At 36.3% G+C, this 24378-nt stretch overlaps 1 protein-coding gene across 10 annotated transcripts in view; it reads left to right on the forward strand.

The window, feature by feature from the left end:
- Positions 1 to 24378, forward strand: part of tutl (turtle) — a 327343-nt gene that overhangs the window by 214874 nt on the left and 88091 nt on the right. Inside the window, exon 1 of one of the 10 annotated variants that reach the window (XM_065357960.1) lies at positions 8655 to 9387. The exons of the other annotated variants lie outside the window; for them this stretch is intronic. The gene's annotated coding sequence lies outside the window, so the exon portion shown is untranslated. Of the gene's footprint in view, positions 1 to 8654; positions 9388 to 24378 lie in introns of those variants that run through there. 10 annotated transcript variants of the gene reach the window in all.

Genomic DNA, 24378 nt, shown 5'->3' on the forward strand with positions numbered 1-24378 from the left:
AATTGATAAATTACTTTTTTTTTCTTTCAAAGTGAGTTCTAATACCACTAACAATCTAAAAATAAAGACGAGTTGCTCAAAATTGTGCTTTTTGAGGTTGGCATACCTGCAGACATTAGATCTTTAGATTAAAGATCACAAAGCTCTGATTCCAGGTCTGTTATCTTAGATACTAATCGATGAACTTTAGTTTCTACTTTGTACAGCTTCTTTCTGCACTTAGTAAGTTCTGCCTTCGCCATTCTTAAGGCTAGAAATGAAGGTACAAAACATATTGTTACTACCTGCCAGTATATTCTTAAGGACAGCTGCAGACATTAGCTCTTTGGATTGAAGAATGAAGATCACAAAGTTCTGATTCCAAGTCTGTTATCTTAAATTCTAATCGATTAACTTTATTTTCTGCTTTGTGCAGCGTCTTTCTGCACTTGGTAAGTTCTGCTTTCGCCATTCTCAAGGCTAGAAATGAAAGTACAAAACATATTTTTACTACCTCCCAGGATATTCTTAAAGGAATCTGCAGACATTAGCTCTTTGGATTGAAAATCACGAAGTTCTGATTCCAAGTCTGTTATCTTGAGTTCTAATCAATTAACCTTTATTTTCTGCAGTGTGCAGATTCTTTCTGCACTTGGTAAGTTCTGCCTTCGCCATTCTCAAGGCTAGAACAGCGTGCCTGGGAGTCACTACATCTTCCTCTTTGATGTCTCCAAACTTGCGGAAATACCGCCTAGGTGTAGAATTTGTAGGTAGTGAATTGATGTTTTCGGTTTCTTCTGCAAAAATGCATCACAAAATGAAAATTAGTCGATTATTGAAGTAACTGAATATACATATTTCATGAGGGGGAAAATTGAAAGTTTTCCCACCACATGACAGCACGACGGGTTCAGCTGATGTTACTGCTGCTTCAATAACTGGTAGATAATACACTGTAATTTTCAATTTTTTCTGGTGAATTGAACAATTCACATCCTTAAGAGCTGTTTTTAGTAGAGCTTCCTGAATCTGTGATTTGTGCAACACTTTCTCTTGAAGTAATTTTTTTATGGCATTATCCTGAAACAGAAAAAATCATATATGTTCTCAGAAATCTTCGAATGTACTTATTATCAAAAAAATGAAATAAATCACTTACTTTCAATTTTACTCTTTTCATTGTTATTGGTATACGTTAGGCAAAGGTGTTTTACTCGAACTACTTGAAAACTGATAAACACCTCCCAGGAGGGGTGGGCGTTCACATGATCTAACAACCATACAGCTAATGCCAAAGCTATAGGTATAAAAATTGATACTAAAGTAGGTAATTATCTATAGAAAAATCCAACACTTCTGCAACATTATACTCCAAACATCTGGCGACACGATTATTATAATGTTTGAAACAACCAACATGGTATTCGCATCACTAACCACTTTGAAATTCACTATGGAAAACATTTAATAAATTATTTTCCATTTAAAAATTACTTCTTTCGAGTGTAAGAGAGAGAAAGACTATCCAACAAACAACAAACAAAACAAAACTAATTATACAATATTGATCATAGAAGCTGAAAAACATGCTGAAGTGGAAGAAGAAGAAAAAGAGAGAGAATAAGAAAAACTTGGCCGAAATTAAAAACTTAATTCGTAACTTTTTATATTTTTTTATTCGACTGCGACAAGCCTCGCCGCCAGAGTAAAAAAGCTAAGCGGCTAACTTGGCCGTATTGATTTTGCTCTTGCCTCTTTGGTGTGTGTGTGTGTTATTGCTAGAGTTGATTTTTCAGTCAAGAGTCGACTTTAACGTATGAAATCAGTTGTGAATTTTGGAAAAAAGTAGACTACATACGCAGGGGACTTTGGAAGGAAGTATGGCTCAATTGAAATTTTGATCAGCAGTGTACCTATAGCTGTTTAACACCTCACATGTTGCAATTGAATCCCCACTCGAGTATTTCAATTATTGGCTTGAAATCTAACTAGAAATGAGTTTTTTTTTGAGCCAGTAATTGATCATTATTTGATTTTTCTATTAATTAATGCAATTTTTGGACAAGAGAAGCCCTAATTTGGAAAAAAATTCTCACTTCTTTCCTCTACCTCTCACGTTTTTAATTCTTCCAATTATGTTTATCGTACTTTTTGACAAATAATTAACATTTATATACTTGAGCAAAACATTCAAAAGAATAATTTCGATCCTTTTACTTTAATAAAGAAAAAGCGCTCTTCAGATGGATTATATTATCATTAAATGATAGAGAGTAAAAAACCACGACTTTGAGCTGTGTGCTTTTCATCCAACGAGTAAAAATTACGTCAATTTTGGTGATTCAATAAAGACACTCGGGTCTTCGCCTCTTCCATTCTTCACCCTTTCTCACTTGTTTGCCACGACTTCCCATTTATTTTCAAACATCGAATTCAAATATGTACGATATTTTCCCTTTTTAAACCATTATCACGTTTGAAGTTCTTGTTTCTCAAGCTTCGACTCGAGTATCGAAGTTGTTGTGTCGTTTTTATGATACAGTTCAGTGTATATTTTTTTCAAAGCCGGGTGTATTGGTTTATATAGAGGCATTTGCGAGGCAATCGTTTCTCTATAATAATATTTCTGTTGCTGTACGAAGTGTACATTTAGGAGAAGAAGTATAGTTGGTATTATATCGCTACCGAGCTATTTATCGTCATCGGTTTACCTCCGGGGAGACATTAAATTCTGACAGTTTAATAGCGTTTATAAAGTCGCTCGTTTACCTTCAAAATCAAATTCTAATTTCACACCGACGCGACGACGATGTTAACCCGAATCGAACTCTCCTTTTGTGAAGGTTGTTTCGATATTTAACAAAGTGTAGGTACCACAGCCTACTCGGGCTTGTGTCGCCGATGTGTGGCTAGAAGAGATTTTCTCGCATCAAAAATCCACTCACCAAGGTTGGAGCTAGTGGTATTGGTATCCTTTGCTGTAGTATGCTTCATCTGACGTGTTATCAGCCAGATTTACCCCATCTGTGACCTCTTTTTGATCATGTGTGTGCCTTTCTGGTATTCGAATTTTGCACCTACACCTACACCTACTCACCCACTTTCAAGCCTATGATATAAAGAGCTTTTATACTGCCCACAACACAAGGGTTTACCATATTATGGGCTTTTCAGTCTTATTGGAATTTTTTACTTGAGTTTTGTTTGAAATCTACTGATTTTTTGTTAATCAACTTTGACCACAAGTTGCCTTTGCTCCTTTTTGATGGTTTCAAATGTTCTAAAAATAACATTGTTCAATAATGCCATGAACTGAATCTACTGTCATAAAAGTGACCACTGAGAAGGAAGTTCGAAGTTATTTTCTGAATAATATGAGTTGAGCTTTTGAAAAAATGCAGCAATAAACCGATCATCGATTTATTTTTCGATGACTGGCGCAATTATTATCATAGAACAAACGAACCTCCGAAATTTATCTATCATCCAATATTTGTAAATAGGTACTCTTCCATTGCAGAACATATTTCAAGACTACTACGTTTTGCCTTCTTTCTCATCCTATAAATAGCAAAACGCATCTCTAGTACAGGTTTCATAAAACGTGATTTCATCATCTATTCTATTACCGACTTGTATTTGTTTTGAGGGCCCAATGGGCTCCCACATTTTTTGATATAAATTTTTGCTTAAAAAACAGTTTAGTTTAAATGAAGTTGATTTTTAATAGGAATACTTCTGCATGCATTGATTCTACTAATATGTACATGCTCTTGCAGACACCTTTCCCTTTTTGTGTTTAGATTCAAAGCGCATAGAGGAGCACTTCCATGAGGGTCTAAGCTTACGCATCATCCCAGGATAATGAGGGCGTTCAGGATATAGGCGTTCGAGTTAGTAGTTCGGGTACATGGATTCGGGATTTTAAAAAATCAGGATTTTGTCTTTCGGTAAAGTGGATTCGGGAAAATGTCCGGTAATCATCCATCACCTGTTGTGTTCACATTTGTACACCTATGGCCTATGATTGGAGTACAGGCAAAATTTTATTTCTTGCAGTTTCTGAACAGGCTGAGTGGGAGATAGGAATTTTCGAAAATACACTTGAGCTGAGATGCACGTCTCCGTTTTGAACAGGAAAGCAAATTATCGAAAGAAACATGACCTGAAACACCCCCCCCCCAAAAAAAAAGAACCACCAAAATCTAAATTTCAGCTTCCCAACTCGATTTTTTAAGTTGTGAATTTTTGAAAATCTATAATTGTTTGTCTTAGGCTATTTTTTTGTTGAGAAAAATTATGGAAAATGACGTATTTTGCAGTTTTTTTAAAATTTCTCCAGAAGGTGAAAATTAGCTTGGGTGGTTACCTATAATATCGAGTTCTGTACATTTTCAAAAGAAAAAACTCCAACTTCAGAATACCATAGTATGTGAATTTTCATAAATTTATCAAAAATTGGAAAATTAATTTGGGTACCTAGCTGAAATTTTGGTCACGACTTACAAAGGATTAAGACTATACCTACATATTATTTTCTCTTGAAAAATCACTTTCCAGTTCAAATCGGAGGCGAATGCTTCAAGTGGTTTTTCTACTTTTAGACTTCAATCAATCGAATAGCCTTTATTAGAACTACATTACAGTATCATTTCAAGTAAAAGATAAAAACACCATTACATAAATATAGTTTTACATAAACAACTTATAGTTCTAGGCCCTAGCGCTGCCACTTGGTACGGTCACGAGCTACCCCCTCATAATGACTGTTGTAAATGAAATTGTAGATTTTCCAATTTAAATGGTTCCTTCATGATATTTTTCAGCCTGGAGAGATTCTGCTGTTTATTTCTTTTTCGCTCCTATTTTCTAAAGATAACAATATTGTCCCAGGTATATCACCTCATTTATTTTTTCAATAATACGTAATTTTCTTCTACTTTCATCTTATTTATTTCTTAATTTCTGTTTAGAATTTTTGATTTATTAAAGTTCATTTCTAACCCAGAAATTCAAAGGATATTCAGAAAGAATAGCGATAGCAAAATTTAATTTCAAGGAGGCTAATTTGACTTTTAGACTTATTAACTAAGAAAGAAAGTGATAAATTACTACCATATGAGAATAGACAAAATAAATGTGGTTTGGGTTTTGACGAAAATTGGCAAAAAAGTTTACTTACTTTGAGTAGAAAAGATGAAAAAAAAATTAAATTTGAGCGCTCTATCTGTATGTCTATGTACAGTGACCTAAACCAGGAGTCCTCAGTGGGATGATTTTTGAAGAAAAAAAAACTCGACTTTTTGTCATTTTTTGATACTGTTACCTACTTGTGCACAACCCCGTACGACCATCCTCTTCCTTCCTTATATGGTGCGATTTTAGTTTCTGAACCTCCCTGGACCATTTACTTACTTGAAAATTCAGTACCCACCACTTTTAATCCTTGGCAAGCGACTTGTAAAAATCAACGCCGAAAAAGTGAATTTGGACGATTTCATCACAAAGACCGTATAATAGATATGCGGTGATTGGGATATTTTGACTCGCTGAGTATGAATCCAACATTATTTTTCTCCAATAGAAAAATTATAATAAATGAAAATTTCCAGAAAATTGATCAAAAAAAATAAAATTTTTGGGATCCGTCGATCCTCAAGTCGCTTGGAGAGTTCTAAAAGTGGTGTATAATCACAAAGTAAGTAGGCCAGGAAGATTTGGGAACTTTAATCGCACATTTTTAGTTGGGGGGAGGGAGGGAGCTGGAGTTCTGCACAGGCTATAACGTATTCAAAAATGGCGGGAAAAAATTTCGACGCTATTTTTTTTTCAAAAGTGATTGTAACTTGAGTATTACCAGCTCATTTAGGTGTCTTAGTGCATAGTTTCCTAATCTGAAGAGAATTCCTCGCCAGTTTTCGTCAAAATCCAGGATGCGTTTTGTATTTCACTCCACTCTAGTGTTGGCTTTCTTTTGTCTACTTACTCTCTGAATCTATCGACATTTTTTGTAAATAAGTCATCACAAAAAAGCGATTTTGAAAGAAGAAAAAAATTGAAGGATTACCTACTTGACATTCGTAAATTAGCTTGGGTGGTTGAATATCGAGTTCGGAGTAGTATGTGGATTTTCAAAAATTTATCAAAAATTGGAAAATCAATTTGGGTAGCTGAAATTCTGGTCACGACTCACAAGGGATTCATTCAGACTATGTTCTGTTGAAAAATCACGTTCCCGTTCAAATCGGAGGCGAACGCTTCAAGTGGTTGCCTTACTTTTAAATTCGAGTACATAATATTATAAGAAAAAAAGAGTTTATTACAATAAAAGTAGAAAAAAAACGCTTTCTGGATTTTGACGAAAATTTGCGAAAAAGTTTACTTTGAGTAGAAGGATACAAAAAAAAAATTGAACCCTCTGTCTGTATGTACAGTGAGCTGAGCCAGGAGTCCTCAGTGGCGTGATTTTTGAAAAAAAGTGACTTTTTTGCCATTTTTTTGTATACTGTTACTTGTGAACTTACAACTCCTTCGACCACCCCTTCCCTCTTTATATGGTGCGATTTGGGTTTCTGAACCTCCCTGGACCATTTATTTGAAAATTCAGTACCCACCACTTCTAATCCTTGGCAAGTGACTTGTAAAAATCAACCCCGAATAAGTGAATTTGGACGATTTCATCAAAAAGACCGTATAATATGCGGTGATTGGGATATTTTGACTCGCTGAGTATGAATCCAACATTATTTTTCTCCAATAGAAAAATTATAATAAATGAAAATTTCCAGAAAATTGATCAAAAAAAATAAAATTTTTGAGATCCATTAATCTTCAAGTCGCTTGTAGAGTTCTAAAAGTGGTGTATAATCTCAAAGTAAACAGGCCAATGAGATTTGGGAACTTGAATCGCATATTTTTAGGGGGAGGAGGGCTGGAATTCTGCACAGGCTATATCGTATTCAAAAATAGCGGGAAAAAATTTCGACGCAATTTTTTTCTCAAAAATGATTGTAACTTGAGTATTCCCAGCTCATTTAGGGAGTGTTTTAGTGCATAGTTTCCTAATCTGAGGAGAATTCCTCACCACGTTTCGTCAAAATCCAGGATGCGTTTTTTATTTCACTCCACACTAGTGTTGGCTTCCTTTTGTCTACTTACTCTCTGAATCTATCGATATTTTTTGTAAAGTCATCACAAAAAAGCGATTTTAAAAGAAGAAAAAAAGTGAAGGATTACCTACTTGGCATACAAATATCTCAATAGCAGAGTGTCTGAAAGTTCCTTGTATTGGTGGCTTTTTAAAAAAAATTATTTTGGGGTGTTTCTGTTTATAATTGCAAAATCATTGCACCCCGGCGAAGAGAGTTTTATACTTGGTTTATGAGATTGATGTTTTTTACATTGTAAAGTTATGAGTTTTCGGATTTCAGAAGGGTTGCCTGGGATGGTCATGAGTTTGGGTCTATTTGTAGTGATAGTCTCATTTGGCTGTACAGTGTGCAGGGTGGCCCAAAAGTCTTTGACCGCTTGTTTTTTTTTTGCTTAGAAAACAAAAAAAAACACGCGGTCAAAGACTTTTGGGCTACCCTGTAGTTTAGGGTAGATGAATAGTAAATGTTGAATGGATTTAGGTTCATTTTAACAGAATTGACACATTTTCATCTCTATTGGTTTTCAGTTTTAAACAGAAATTTCATGGTAAACAATCGACTTTTGGAAAAAATTAGGGAAGCTGCAAGATCATTGGACACGAACAAATTTATGGAGCTGAAGAAGCTCATTTGTTGATTGTTAGTAGGTGGTTTTTTTTGGGGGGGGGGGGGGCTTTGTTTTTGAGATATATCAATCAAAAGTTACAGAGCTGGGACTTCTTTTTCTTGGTTGGAAAAGATTTTAATTTATCGAGTCTTTGTAAAAAGAACAACTCATCGTTTTTTCCAGTGGTCATTTGTTCCTTTATTTTCACTAGTGGGCAACTAGTTCTTGCGTTATGTTTTCGCAGTAGTAGGCCCTAAGTACTAGGTATCGTATCTGGTTAGCTGTATCAAAATTCAGCCACTTCGCATTGTTCACTCGACACCCTATACGTATAGTGGGTTCATCTTTTAGGGTCGTATTAGAAGATTTCGACGCTGTCAAAAATGTCCATAGATCCGCGTCATCAAACGCCGCCGCGAACGTGCTGTAAATGGAGTCTGCGACGAGGGGGGGCTAATTGCGACGAAGCGAGCATTTGGCACGTATAATAAGAGTAATCAAACGAAGGCGATTATATCGATCTGCTAAATAGATTAATTGAGCAAAATAAAGCCGGGTTATTTTAGCTAATGAGCAGTGCCAGCTGCCGTGGTGAAATAGTGTAACTCGGGCTACGGTGGTCGGGCTGGTGCGGCGGGCCGAGGGCCGACGATGTCGACTGCTACGACGACGACGACGACGTGAAGGAGGCATCGGCATCGTTGGTTGACTAGCGACGACGCACGGCGCTGTGTACTTGGCCCGCGTACCCCCTGCACCGGTGCTCTTCGTTTCAATGTGTATATATGTACGTGCGGTGGCGTGTATACAAGAGAGAAGGAGCTAGATAGATGAGGTCCGCCGAGCCGCGCCGGAGAGAAGAGGAAGAGAAAAAACCGTGTACTATATCGCGAAGGGTGGCGGCGGCGGCGTACACGAGAGAGAGAGTGAGAGCGAACGACGACAGGGTGTGAGCGAGTTTTAAGGGCTTGCGATCGAGAAAGAAAGAAAAGCACTAGTACTAGAGAGGTGCGGTAACGCGTAGGCGGGGGTGGCGGTGGCTTTTGGGAAAAGCTGCGACGAGGAGGGCGCGTATACTCGGCTCGAGTCGAGCTTTTCGGCTAAACGTGGAACGTGCTTTTTCCTCGACTGCGGGGAATCGTTCGCGAACGATGTCGTCGCGATGTGTATAGTATACGCATGTTCTTTAAAATGACGCCCCTGTGTTTGGCCGGGATCTCGGACGGCTTCCCAGTATATTTTGTCAGTTGTGGGCTTTTCAGCCGTGACGTATGAAGTTGCAGATTTTTCGCCGAAATCGCTGAACGAGTCCGTCCGTCTATACGGCTATCGCTACCATAGTGTGTTAGCCCCACCCAAAAAAAAACGACATATTTCGGCTCGCTGTTCGGTTCGTATGCACGCACAAGGGTGGATTTTTCGTAATTATCTCGATTATCGATGTACGTAATCGAATCGGCGTGCTGCGCGTATCCGCACCACCGTCCAATTACTCCACTTGGCCGATAGTGTGACGAAATTCATACGTACGCGATCGCGAAAAAACGTGCCCGGCGTGACCGCAAAGTGGTGCGAATCGTACATCTGATTTCAACTGAGTGCCACCGCCAGCCACCTACGTGTGATTTTTTTACTCCCCTTTTCATATTGGTAAGTGCCACATTCACGTAATCACATATGTAGCCCGATTTTTTCCTGCAGTCGAAATACCCACGTACTCTAAGACCGGCATTTCGGGATCGTGCTGCCCTGGCGATTTGCACGTCTCCGATATTCACGCATGATCGAATACTTGGCATCGTTCGTGCGAATGAATTAAATTTCAACTCGTAATCGCTAGTTTTTTTGTGGTCATATCCCACCCCTCACCTCTGAGCTCTTCGTCACAGGGTAGGGTCCAATGAGAGGTTGAAGGCTGGAAATGACCGCTGAAATTAGCCATATCATCGATGAAGAACCTATACAACAACTTCAGGAAGGAAAGATGATTGTGTGTGTGTCGACAATAGAAGGCGAAAGTTTGACAAGTTTAGACGTTTTACTTTTGATATGGCGTTACGTGTAAGTAAACGTCATGTTTTAACGTTGATAACGTTCACGTAGCATTACCTATAGCTTTTCGGATGACCTGAGACGTGTGTAAAGGTTACACTATTATGACCAAAGTACTACGTACGGTGTCGAAGGAAAGCAAGAAGTATAGGGGAAAAAAGTATAGTATCCAGTTTAAGGAATTCTCTTCTCTGTGGATAGTAATTGAATTACGATATACGAAGGGCAGATATGTACGGATAAAGAAGGAAGAGGTTGGCTTTATACTCGGATACGTACGTATAGTTATAGAGTAAAAAGCACGGGGTTTTTCTATTCTAAGGCTTTAGTATATAGAAAATGATGCGGGTACGTGTACCTACTACCTACGTTACACACTTATCACGCTGAAAGGATGACGTTTACGTATAAGGTGTCATTTTTATCTACTCTCGACTCGAGGTGTGTGCTTCTCGATTCTCATTCCGCTACAACGACATAGGTAGGGGTTTTTGGCCTCTTTTTTTTCGCTTTTGCTTTCCTTCTGGTGTATGTGTATGTACTATGGTATCGCATCGATTAACTACACTAAAGGAAAATGACCATTTCGTGGAAAAGGCATGTCGGCGCGTTGCCGTTGCTGGTCTTCCTTCATCGTCGTCGTCGTCGTCGCTGCAGGAAAAAAGAGCTACGAGTACAGGTGGGAGGGAACCCTGGAACGTCTACTTACGTAGGTTCTTATTTGAAACCAGCGCCAAGTTTTCAAGTACCTAGTGCAAGAAGAGGTGCTGTGGAAGAAGAAAAAGCCAAGCAACGCGACCAACCAACCGACGGTTAAATATGCTTGTAAATTAAGCCCTAAGTACCGGTAATTTAACAACACTGGGAAGACCCTTATAATACTGATTGCTGACACTTTAAAAAGAAAATACGTTGCGTGATTAGGATTACGAACACGATGACCGCGACCCATCCCCGACGAGTAGACTTCCAAGAAGACGGTGGTGGGTGTGTTGGTGTTTTTTTATTTTTTTATTTCTACTTTCTTTTCGTTGTTGTGTGTTTTAGGAAATGGAACGTGTAGTATGAGTAGGACGAGGGTGATGGAATATAATTTACTGAATGGGGATGGGTATATTGGAAAAGTGGTTTGGATGATTCGTCGAGTTGTACAATGGTGTAAAATGTAAACTTTATTGGTGTAGTGGAATGATTTCACCATTGGGTAATCGAGAGTTGAAATTTTCAAATGTTGTCAAGTATTTTGATGAAAATTATTATTTCAACTTTTTTAGAATTTCAGTTTTTTGTTTCTCAAGTTCATTTAGTAGGTATTCTCTGAATGAAATGTATTCCCACTTTTTCAAGAATTCTTGAAATATTCTGACTCAAGTTAATCATCAAATCTAGATGAATTGCGTTCACTTACCTTCTACCAGTCCGTTTCCGCAACTGTTCGTAGTAGATTCTTCCTAAGATTGTTTCGGCCTTGTCTCTGGATGGTCATGTCCTTCATGAACTTGTTCACCTACAGTTTCAGGTTGCTTTAGGGTGGCCCAGTTGTCCACATTTACATGGTAAACAATTGAGGAGTCGGCCTGCAAAGTGACCTAACTGCAAAAAATTGATTTCGAGATAAATGAGAAAAACGTGTCCTAGGAAAATGAAGTCACATTTTCGAAATCTGTTTTCGGGAATCGAAAGGGTCAACCCTCACTCACATAATCACCTTTTCGTTTCTGAAAAATATGAACACGGGTTCGCTACAGGGTGCAACAAAAATGAAAAATGCTGCAGTTAGGTCACTTTGCAGGCCGCACATACGTTTTTTTTGTGTTTTTTAGTGATATGTACTCAATTTTCTCCGCTTTTTCATCGCGTATGTTATTTTTTATGAAAGCAAAGATTTATTCATTCATTCAAGATTTTTTTATGTACAGGAAGCTGGGTAGTTAAAACTGGAGTTGTGGCTTATTCTCAACTTACGATTTTACCATTTCGAATCACTCTGGAGCCTCCAGTGCGATTTTCGATGTCTCCAAAATTTTTGAATTTCTTCAGAAGGGGTTAAAATTAATTTTGATTTCAACAAACAGTACCCTACGAAACACATTTTCGGAAAATCCTAAAAATAAGGTCACTTTGCAGGCCATGCTTTTAATTTTATCATTTTCAAGGGGGGAAAAGGGGTGTTACGAGTGAAACTGGATGAAGGTGATATATTCCTTTTGTAGGGCATGTCCTAAACTATCAGATAGCGTTGCTATCTCAAAATCATTTTTTTGCAGTTAGGTCACTTTGCAGGCCGACTCCTCAATTTTTTGTTGAATTTTCACTGTTCCACCCTTTCATTTTTTCCGTTTGGGAATGAATAGCTCATAAAAAAAAATTCAGCAAAATTGGTGCAGATTTACCCCTGCCTCTCGGCCCTTCAGTATCTTTATGGGTTTTAACATAGGTAGGATTTTAAAGCAAAAAAAAGCAAGACCTCAGTTTCAACTGGATTTCTCTGAAATTGATCATTTTGACCTTGAAAAGTCAATACATGAACAACTTCAAAGTGTTTTGGTGAATTTTCAACTCTGAAGAGTTCATCGTTGAGGAACTACAGCCCCTCCCCCTCACATATGATGAAAATTTCGATTTCCAAGAGGCCCATAGCCACCTACAGCAGGCCCCCTTCAGATTAAAAACGTGGTTTAATCATTTGGTGTTGTTCATATGTTTGCATTTCGTGGCCAAAACACTAAATTTTGAAGATATTAAGTCAGAACTGCATTCTCATTTTTTTCGTAACTGCAAAATCCTGTGTGAAATCCCATTAGAACATTGTGAGGCCGAGAGGATCGCCGATTTGGCTAAATTTTTTTTTTGTGAACTACTAATTTACCCCTGAAGGAAAAAAACGAGGACGTGACACCTAAACATTTCAAAAATTTTCAAACGTGGACAACCCTATTATCAATTATTTACCTTCGTGAAACAAATTTAGCATCACTATAAAAAATGATGAAAAATTTCAATTCTGATTTAATACAAGAATAAAATACAAAAAATAATACTCTACCTGACCTGAAAGTTTGTACTTTCAAGTTCAATCGATTGTACTCGTATAATCGTGTTGTATTGTTTTGCAAAATGTTATGTTTCTTCATTTTAAAATATTAAATTTTCACTACTGTGAAAGGAATGTATCCCAACTGGCACCAAAATTTTAAAATCGAGTAAAAGGTAATTAGAAGATCTCAAAATACACCATCAACAAAACTTTCAGATGATGAAATTTTATTTTTCGATTTTTGGTAAATTTTTAAAATTTCAAATTTGGCTCGTTTCTTGTGAAAAAAAACACCAACATTTGATAAAATTGACCTCCTATCCTATCTTCGACCTCCTGAATCGATTAGTGATGGTTTCGAACCCTTCTGGAGCTTTTAGCAGATTTTTGATATCTCCAGTTGTTTTCGAATGCTGTGTAGGCGAAAACTAAATTCAGCACCTATATACGTATGAACTCGAGTTTACCATCTTTGTGACCATTTTGATAGATTTTGCTGCATTTTTGGGTCGGTTCGAATCCAAAATTTTTATTTTTTTTTCTCACGAGAAAAAAAATAAGCATAAATTTGAATTTTCAAAAATTCGCCAAAAATCGAAAAATGAAGCATAGCCTTTAGAATATTTGCTGGTGGTGTACTTTGAAATCTTCTTTCGATTCTCCTTTATCCGTTTATAGATTTTTAAGCCGGTTTGTATGCGTCCCTATTTAAAATTTTGACTATTACTCGTGTGATAAGAATATCACAACTCCAGCGAAATGTTTTTAAAAATTTGTTTGCCAAAATATCGAACTTTTGGACAAGGGAAGAATCAAAGGTGTCTCGTGTCGATACGAACGATACTCTGGGCCATATCACAGGACGTTGCTTATGCTTGAAATTTTACTTAAGACTTCGAGTGGTCCGTTCATAAACTTCACATAAAATTTAATATGTAAACAAATCACAAATTCGCCAACAGAATCAAATTTTTCACACAAATTGACAAAAATGGCAAGTGGCCGCATATTATTGCTCGTTTGTGAAGTGGCCCTACGATGTCTCAAGCAAAATTGTAAGCATAAGTAACGTCCTGTGATATGGCCCTCTGCCTACGTGTTGTGCATTCAGTGGGGCAACCTGTCAGATATTTAAAGCTGGATTTTCCTGAAACGTACCTAATCTGGAAATTTCTGGTAGCCATAGACTAATGTTTTAAGGCAAGCAAAAACGTTCTCTCACAAAATGGAGTATCTCTGAGATTGAAGGGGCTATGGGCAAATAAATTTTCAAGGCATCTCCACATGTCAATAATAGTATATCGCTTCTAGTTGTTTCAATTTCAAAGATGGGCAATTTTGTGTGAAAATTCGAAAAATAGTGTCTTCATTTTTGATACGGTTTTTAAGCGGAACCAATCAACCATTGTGTAACAAAAGTCCATTCCGAATTTCAATCATATTTCGTCATTTATCAGCCGGTGGCCAATCAGCAATTAGTATTCATTGGATCAAATGTGAAACTTGAGAAAATTGAAAAGCTAAACTTGCCAATAAGCAATAAGCATAAACTTTTTTGCAATCAGCGAATGGATGCAAAGTATACTTGTAAATAAATAATGGGTAGAACAGCTTCGATTAAATTTGCGTCTTACGAGAGTCTGAGTGAGTATCTTTCTAGACTGCAGTAAAATGTTTCATTGGGGGTTTTGATGCAAAAAAAAACCGAAAAATTTTGATTTTTCAAACTTGAATGAAAGTCTTGGGAAATCTCCCAATTGTAAATTTGAAAAATTGAAGGAATGAGCATAAGATCCAAAAACTTTTCTGTTACTGTGTCAGACTTCCTCTGAATAATCCCATTTTCAAGAAAAAACCTCTCGTGGCCCCCATAATTTGTCTTGAGAACTGGATACAGGGGCCTTTTTTTGAAGGAAAAGACCAATAATTATAAAAATAGGTATATTTATTTTTTCGTTATAAGGGAGAAAAAGTACTACTTTCGCTCCGGCCTCTGATCGTTTGGAAGTAAATACTGGCGTTTTTCTCCCTCATAACGAGAAATAGTATATTATGCAACTAGGGAGATAAAGTGCGTGATTACAAACGAGTGCTAAATACAACACGAGGCGTAGCCGAGTGTTGTATCTCACTCGTTTATGATCGCGTACTCTATCTTCCTAATTGAATAATATATTTTTTATATAACATACATATGATACTTATCAATACAACGTTGTTGTGAGGTGCAAAAATGACTACCGCCTGCCGCAGATTATGGGAATACCGACTAATACATACGTTTTGTTTTGAATTCAATTAAATTTTAATGAACATGTGAAGATAATTTTCAAAAGAGGTTTCATTTACCTAAACATTTATCGTGAATGTACATACGATTTATTTATATCAAAACTCAACAATTCTAAAGTGAAATATATTTTGTGACCGTATCGTTCACCATTGTTAATCGAATATTCATTTTAAGTAATTCACGCACGTCAAAATTCACTAATTAAATCACAATTATTTACTACAATGGTCTGAAGTTCGATTCACCGATTCGGTTGCATCGAATATTCATTTTAAGTAATTCACGCATGTCAAAATTCACTAAATAAATCACAATTATTTACTACAATGGTCTGAAGTTCGATTCACCATTCACCGATTCAGTTTGCAACCTCAAACCTGTAACATGTGGCTGTACCTAGTTGTTAAGCTGAACGGCCGACGCGACGTACGTACGGTCCGATAACGTGTTCACATTATATGTACATGCTACGAAAGTAACGCGTTACCTACTCGCAGATAAATTACGTACCCGAAATTATATAAGGGATACAAACGGAAGGGCGAGGTGGGAGGGGGAGGTGGATGGCTCTCCATTTTTGCTTAATTTTTTTGGGGGTGTTGGGGCAACGCGTTCTTTTGTAGCAGTATAATGTAAACATAGCAGTGTTGCCAAATCGCAAAATTTTAGATTATCTCCCTAGGGAGTATCCAAAATTTAGATTACCTCCCGGATAGAGATTCATTCCTCTTCTTATTTACTCGCTCAGAATGTTCCAGTTTTTGCATCGAATAACAACGTTGTAATGATACGTATTATATGTATGTTATATGAAAAATCATATTATGAGCTACCGGGGAGAAAATGGTCAGCTGATAATAGCATTACATCAGACTCGTTTGCAAAACTGTTTGATTAGATCTGATCAGACCTGTTTGATCAGACATTCTGGCGGTGGTGAAATTTTATACAAAGCTTTTTGACAGTTTTGTGCCCTTTGACGTACGTTCTCAAACATTAGTTGATATCAGAAATGTTGGCATTGACAAAACCTCCCTCGGTCTCCGAAAAAAGGCTGATTCCTGTGTATGGGAGCCCTCAAAAACGGAAAAAATTAGTAGTTTATTCAACTAGGGAGTAAAAGTGATTTTCGATGAATTTTGAGGTTTATTGCCCGAGTGACGCGAGGGAAATAATTCAAAATCGTAGAAAATCACTTTTATCTGTTGAGATAAGTAGAGGTCTGCTCAGATGTAATCAGATTTGCTCAAACAACGCTTACAGGTCCGATCTTTTTCTTATTGCTGGGAATGAAATGTAATTTTTCAGGTCGTAGAAATATTGAAGCAACATTTTCTCAGAAAAAATCCATCGTACGTGATTCAGATCACTTTGGAGCTATTTCTCTCATTATCAATTCTTTCTTCAGAATTTCACTGACACGAAATAAAAAAAAAGTTTTTTAAATTCATTTTTGAGGAAATAAGGTGAAACAGGAAGTGTTTCAAAATTCAAAAATAATCTCGGGTGAACTGGAGAAGGATAAAATTATGAAATCAGTTTCTGTGCCTACTTTTTTTAACTTGAATTTTGAACAATTTTTGGAACAGATGTCAGGAAAATAGATAAAGTGTAATTAGAAAAGTCCGATCGTGATTTTATAGCTTATTTTTCTAAACTGCTGTACAACTTAAAAAAAGGAAGCGACTCACCCGATTGCTTTGAAAGTTCTCTTTCATTGGAAAGTGAATCAGATTTTCTATTTCCCTGAGAAGGACTAGGCAATGTGCCTCTAGAAAACTTTTGGTAGAAATTTCAGCTATTCGAGTGAATTCCCTCCCTCTCCCTTCTTTCTGTAAGAAAAAAAATAAAAGTGATTTGTTATCTATTCTTCATGGAATTTCGAACAAAATTAGAAATTGACGCATCCTGGTAATCGAATCTGAGTTCACGCTGTTGAAAATTTGGTCAACATGTTTCGAAAAAAAGGTACAAAACACGAAAATTTGCGCTTTTCCCATTTTTCGTAGCGAATTCGACACGAACGAAGGAAAATTCTCACTGGTTGGCAAAACAATAGCCGCATGCTCTCTGGCGTTCGGCAAAGTTCACATAGTTGTAGGTCGTTAACGAGGCCATCGAACTGTTTATTAATGGAGGAAATTTCCTCCTACATGCGTCGGTCGTCCTCTCGGACTTGAAGATATTCTGGCCGAAGAAACGAGAGAGAAAAAAAAAAGGAACCTGGAATGTTCACAGTGAAAACAACCGAGGGGACTGCGACTGTGAGTGAGCATGCAGTAAACGGAGTTTCTTGAAAATTAACCTTTTCTTTGAGCTGCTTATATTTTGTTATTAGCTCGGAATTGTTTTCACGGCTTTGGGCGCCGTATTTCGCCCGATGAGAAAGGGTACGAGAGAGAAAGCTGTTGGCCTGCTATGTTCGTACCCCTGACGTCGTCGTCTTCGGTGTAGTACGTATAGTCTAGAGCGAAGAATTTAACGATATCTAGAGGTGTTTATTAGGGATTAGAAAAGGCGCCCCTTATGATTTGGTAAAAGCGACCCAAACGCGCCGATATTATTACGCTCGAAGAATCGAACAAGAAATTGTTTTCCAAGGTTTGAATCAAAAGGTCGTACAACGTTCAGCCAAAGCTTACACTAGGAAGAGATGGAAATTTTTCGAAACCATAGAAACCAATGGGATGATTTTAAGGTTTCTGTGTAAGATTTTTTTTTTATTTTCGTGTACGTCGAGTTGACCTTATGTGTGTGTAGCATGTGTGTGGTATGTATCTTGAGGTGAATTTTGGTTCCGTTTTGGACTACGTTACGTTTCCGGTAGCTGTAGGTTAATGTAAGGATTCAAAGGGGTAATCTACTCGTAAAGCAACGTATGGGGGCGGTGGTAGTCTCGAATTAACGTGTCATTGCGATGAGCAGTTTCCACTCGGATGGATTCTCTCTCGTGTTTCCTCGTTTGAATGACTCGATATACGATGCGATGCTCTTTCCTAAATAGGGTGTTTGTCGAATCACTCGACCGCCAAATCAGCCATGTCAGATGACTCGTGCTCGCCTAAAGTTATATTTAAATGAAGAACTAGCTTCTGCGTGGGTTTGATTTCATGTTTGTGTGTGTTTGTGTGTGCTTTTGATGCCGACGACGGTCGCCATTGTATAAGGATGAACCTTTGATTTTTGAGGCTCGTATCGTGAACCTACTTTATTTGGCTATTCTATAAAGTATCTATCTAAGGAATTGAAAATTTTATTCAAGAACTCAAGTCGTGTATATGTTTTTGATATGGTGGGTTAATTTTTAGATTTAATGAAGCATTGAAAATTGCTGTCGAGTAACCTTGAAAGGAAGCATTAAAAATATGAGGCTTCCAAATCGAATTCAACGAATGCATCTCCCTCATCCTCCCTTTAATGTATGTAAATAATGATGCATTTTGATTTTTTTTTGGAGAGAGGGCGTGCTTTTGGATTTTTAGCCTTACCTAAGTAATGATCTTTGAAACACCCTGTACAACAATACTCAGTAATCGAACGAATATTGAGTAGAGAGGCATCCCGTCTGGACCCAGATTTTCGGGGACGCTATATTATTGTGCTCCCAAATACACAACCAACCAGCGAAATGTATGCAGATATATTCGCATTTTTTATCGAATCAATATTTTTGTAAATATTTGCAGTAGGAATATTGGAAAGAAAAGAAAGAAAAAGAATAACTCGATTCGAAGCGCTACTTAAGAGGTTATAACGATGGAGGGCGCGTATCGGGTGGGAAACGATACTTTGGAAATTACCCTCGAGAAATCATTACTAAATGTTTACCGTCCCGAGTAGGTACGATTCAATATTTTTCAGCCTTAAAAGTTCCATAATGGTATGAAACTGAATTCACGTTGTGTAAAGATTGCAGAGTTTGAAGAATCTGGCGGGCTGGATGATTTTTTTTCGGTCGTTGAATGAGCATTTTGAATAAATTTGCATAATTGGTTATTTTTGGTTTGGTGAAATGGATTAAGGAAGAGGTTTTTAGATTGAGAGAATTGAACTACTGCAGTAAATTGATGTTTTTTTTTATTGCAGTTTTCATCAAATTAATTGTCAGTCATAGTATTGACAGGCCCTTAATACCTTGCAAATAATACCTACTTCATTAGCTGTAATATTATCGTATTTGTTCATTTTGCAATCAATCTACAATGCATTTTGTTTTTTTAATCTGTTCTAGGTGAGTATCCTATTTTCATCAGCATCTGAATAAAATTGACTATGAAGTTCCCAGATGTAAGTTGCTTTTTATGATTCACGTGTTATCATACTCATAGAAGAATCTGATGATAGATTACTGATAAATTAACATGCTCTCTTCTTCTTTCCACTCTGTCAATTAAACTGAGGTATTCCGAAGCATCCGCGTATCATCTCAAGTGAAATTGAGAGTTCGAAAACTACATTATTTTTCATACCGAAAAAGGACCTCTCCTATGACCTGAGGTTTCAAAATTAATGGGTACGGTTTTGATGGCGTTTTTTGGGTGGGTATTTTGGATGTTCGGGTCCACATCCTGTTTTCTCTTTTAGGCCTTCTTGATCACCTATTATGCGATATTTGTCGCTGTTGTACTAAATTGCAGGATTCTGTATCTAATAAGTTTCCAAGTGTCCCTTTTAAATCAAGCTATGCAATATTTTGTACATTAATGTTGCAAGATTTGCCTGATGACGTTCTGAAGCGTTTGAAAATATTGGTGATTGCTTACTAATTACTTTTTGCTTAGTTAGATAAGTGTGTTCACAAAAAAAATAGGTTGCACTTCGTGTTGGAATTTGTATAGTATTTTCCAAAACTAATACGAGTACATATTGTACATTGGAAAGTTCATTTTTTTTTCATTCCCAAATACAGAAATTATTTCGAACCGGTTCAATTCAAATTCAAAGACCATGCAAAAATACTCGTACATTTGCACCTGCCAAAATTTTAGATGTTGACGTGTATTTTACGATTTTTGTCGAAGTTTTAAAAATCAAAAGCGTATGTATGGGAAACAATGGAAACTTGGTGTGTAGGTATCCTATTGTAAACCTCCCCGAATAGATTGAAAACTGTTTCCAACAGTTTAGAGTAGATCTGGAGCCTCCAGCAGATTTTTGAAAGTCGAAATTTCCACAACGTTTCATCCAACGAAGGTAGAAAAAAAAACTGAAATCTATTTCATACTTCATTTTCAACGCCCTAAGTCGATTGTAGGGGTTTCAAACCGCTTTGGAGTCTCCAGCCATAAGAACAAATTTTGGAATAATGATGTGTAATCGGATGAGTGAGCCACAAAAAGGCACTCATTGTGTTTATCTACATGCTAAAGTTGATTTGAACGATTTTCATGGCACTTTTTTTGAAAATGTGGGATTTTCAAAATTATCTGTGTAGGCTCCAGAACGACACCAAATTACCTCCAATCGACTCAGCATGTTGGAATCAGAATGTAAAGTAAATTTCAACTTCATTGGGTAAAATATTGTTAAAAATTGAACTTTCGAAGATCTTCTGCAGACTTCAAAACTGCTCAAAAGATTCGAAGCCGTTTGCGATCGATTCGAGGAGTCGGAAGTGGGCACGTGACAAATGCCATCTTTTTAGGTCAATTTGATGAAATTTTGATTTTTTTCTCTCATTTTTCACTCGAATTTCATTTTTAAAAATTTGCTATAAATTGGGAAAAAATACAATATCTTGAGTCCTTGATATTTCGGCTGGCGACGTACATATTTTTGTATGCTCTTTTGATTTAGTTTTGCCCAGTTCGAAAATTTTTCTGTCGTCTGGGATGCCTCCCTTGTGAGATACTTATAATTACCTTTTCGATAAGTGTGAACACAAAGTTGAAAGCAAAACTTTCTTGCAATGAGCGCATGTTTACTTTTTTTGACTTTGGTTCGATGTTTGATGTATTATCTTTTTCATGACGTACCTACGTGAAAAAAAATTTCTCAAGGATTTTTGATGGAGGAGCTACCTGAGAAAATTCAATGAAATACTTATATTGGGTGAAAATTCGTATCATGTTTTAGATCGAGACAGTCCAGGGTGCAGGAATCCGTCCAATATACATTTGTATTACAAAACATTAAAAACGAATGCTCCTTTGAAAAAAAAAATGGTTGAGTGAGTACCAATGTAATGAAAGTGAATCGAAAATTTTTCATCATGAGTATTTATAATCATAAAATCCGAACCTATGAAAATTTTTTTCAAAACAAAGCATTATTTTGAAATATAATGAGGTGTAATTTTAAAATGGAGCTTTTGCCAATCGTGAACTTAGTCTTGCCTTGGGAATCCGGCGGCCACAGTGTGACGTCTCATTAACTCTATTGTAGGTAATTGCTTTTTCATCATTGTCAACACTTTAGCACCAATAAGGTGAAACAGGGTGTCCACAAGACTGGAAAACCTGGAAAACCTGGAAAAGTCAGGGAATTTGGTCGGTCTGGAAAAGTCAGGGAGAAGTCAGGGAATTTCGTAATTTTCATGCAAAATCCCTGGAATTTTGAAAATACGATCAATTGCAAATTTTGAATAAGGACCTATGATGAAAGAAAAATGTTATTTTTTTACTTCTCGAAAGACAAAATTTCAAAAGCTTTTGCCCTCGCTTCGCTCGGGCTTGCTTTCTTTTCTTTTTCAAACGCAAGATGAATATTTCTAGATAATAAAAATCAAGTTTTGAAACCAAAAAATGAACTACTCACAAAGAAAAAAAAACAACATCGTTCTTATGGATCTCGAAATACAAATTTACAAGTGCTTTCGCCCTCGCTTGAGCCTGTTCTGTTTTCTTTGTCAAAATCAACTTCCTTTGAAAAAAACATTCAAATTCAAAAGCCAAAAGAAAACTACTTGTCCTCGCAATGAAAAAACCTCGTTTTTATGCTTCTCGAAATGCAAATTTTCAGAAGCTTTCGCTCGAGCTTGTTCTCTTTTCTTTTTCTAAAGTAACTTCTTTCAAAAAAACATCATTCCAATATTAAAATTTAAGAAACCAAAAAAAAAACTCTTTGCATTAAAAAAACCTAGTTTTTAGGAATCTTGAAATGAAAATTTTCAAAAGTTCTAGCCCTCGCTTCGCTCCGGCCAATTTGTTTCTCATTTTAAAATGAACAAATTTCATATTTTCAGGCCTCCAAAAATCCAAAAAACAGAAGAAAAATTTTTATAAGTCATATGAATATTGTATAAATTGGCCAAAATTGATGCATGTTTTATTTACTTATTTATTTATTCATTTTTAATTTAAACAGTTAATAATTGAATAGCTGTTTTTTATATCCGAAGAAGTATCCAGTTCTAAGAGAAGCTTATGAAATGAAATTACACCCCCCCCCCCAAATCCCAAAAAAATCCTCTTTAATTAAAGTGTGGGGTGAGCATAGAAAATGAAAAAAATTGTCTGGAAAAATTGGTCTGGAAAACCTGGAAAAGTCAGGGAAAATCATTTCCAGAAATGAGTGGACACCCTGTGAAAGCAAATGCAAAAACTATCTTGCAATCAGCGAATAACTATGTAGCTGAATGGCTTGTTGGATCATTTTTTAATAATGTGTTTTTCATTTTTTCAAGATCCACCCTTCCCTGAAAAGAAAAACAAATGATCTGTAGTAAACATTTTGTAAAATTATGAAAAAAAAAGTACAAATAAAAGTAGGTATAAGTTGATAAATTAGTGCAATATAGGTTCAATACTACGCTATTCACTTCTAGACTAATCTAATATTGTGTAAAGTTGGTATGATCTCTGTAATACGAGTATGCTGTTTAATTCATGTATACGAGCTAACTTGGCACTGATGGCTCCTTTTGGAGTTACCCATCCCTTGCAATATTCGACCATTATTTAATTTTTTCTTGCGAATTTTGAAGATTTTTGAAAAACTTTGCATAATTCTGGGAATGGTTTCACCAAACATCAGGAATGTCTCAACCGGTAGAAACATTTTTGAATCGATCGGAAAAAAATCGAAAGAACATTTAAAAACACAGCAGGTAAAATTCTACTCGTTGAATTTAATTTTTCAATTTTTTTTGACGAATTTTTAAAGGTCATAAAGGTTTATTTTCTATGTAAGAAGATTAGAATTTGATTAAATTGAAATGGGTAGCTGAAGTTTGATTTTCCACCTGTTGAATTCGTGTTTTGGCGTCATTCTGGAGATACCAATCGATTTTCAGAAAGTTCCTTTGTGATAGGATCTATTATAGGTAGTGGAATTCTGCACGTGCAGATTTGAGACTCGATTTCAAAATACATTTTTACGAGTTCAAATTTAGTATTTTAATGGTATGTTTCGAAAATTGAAACATTTACTGGAGACTGCAGAACGATTCGAAAGTTTCGCCAGTCTCTTGAAGGAGGTGAAAAGAATTAGAAGATAGTGTGTAAATCAAAATCTAGCTTCCAATCTCAATTTCATCAAATTTTGATTTTTTTCTTAGAAAATTACTCTTGAATTTTTAAAATAATTTTAAAAATCCAAAACGTTTGAAATTTTACATGATGGTGTGTTTAGTGTCTTTTTTTTATTTTTTTCATGCCTAATCTAAAAATTTCTTGTTGATCAGAATGTTTACTTGCTAAAAAATTATATTTCATTGGTAGGTGTCTATATCTACGGTGTTAAATTTCAAAATTCATTTTTACGAGTTCAAATTTATATTTTAATGATATGTTTCGAAAATTGAAACATTTACTGGAGACTGCAAAACGATTCGAAAGTTTTACCAGCCTTTTGAAGGAGGTGAAAAGAATTAGAAGATAGCGTGGAAATCAACATTTAGCTTCCAATCTCAATTTCATCAAATTTTAATTTTTTTTTAGAAAATTACCTACTCTTGAATTTTCAAAAAATTTTCAAAAATCCAAAACGTTTGAAATTTTACCTAAGGGTGTGTTTGGTTTCTTTTTTTGATTTTTTCATGCCTGATCTAAAAATGTCTTGTTGATCAGAATGTTTACTTGCTAAAAAATTATATTTCATTGGTAGGTACGTATATCCATCGCTGAGAAAATAGGGAAACAGATGTCGTGAGCAGATTCTAGTTTGCAGTTCTTACTGAATGTGAAAAATATCCCAATAATTTTTCTACCTCGTAGTCAGGGAAAACCCTTGCATTATTTACTCTAAATATACTCGAGGTAACCTAATTTATGAGCAGTGGCAGAATTTAGGCTGAAAGGTGGCCCAAGCGACCACATAC

The sequence above is a fragment of the Planococcus citri genome, chromosome 3 (assembly GCF_950023065.1).
Source record: "Planococcus citri chromosome 3, ihPlaCitr1.1, whole genome shotgun sequence".
In the NCBI taxonomy this organism is placed as follows: domain Eukaryota; kingdom Metazoa; phylum Arthropoda; class Insecta; order Hemiptera; family Pseudococcidae; genus Planococcus; species Planococcus citri.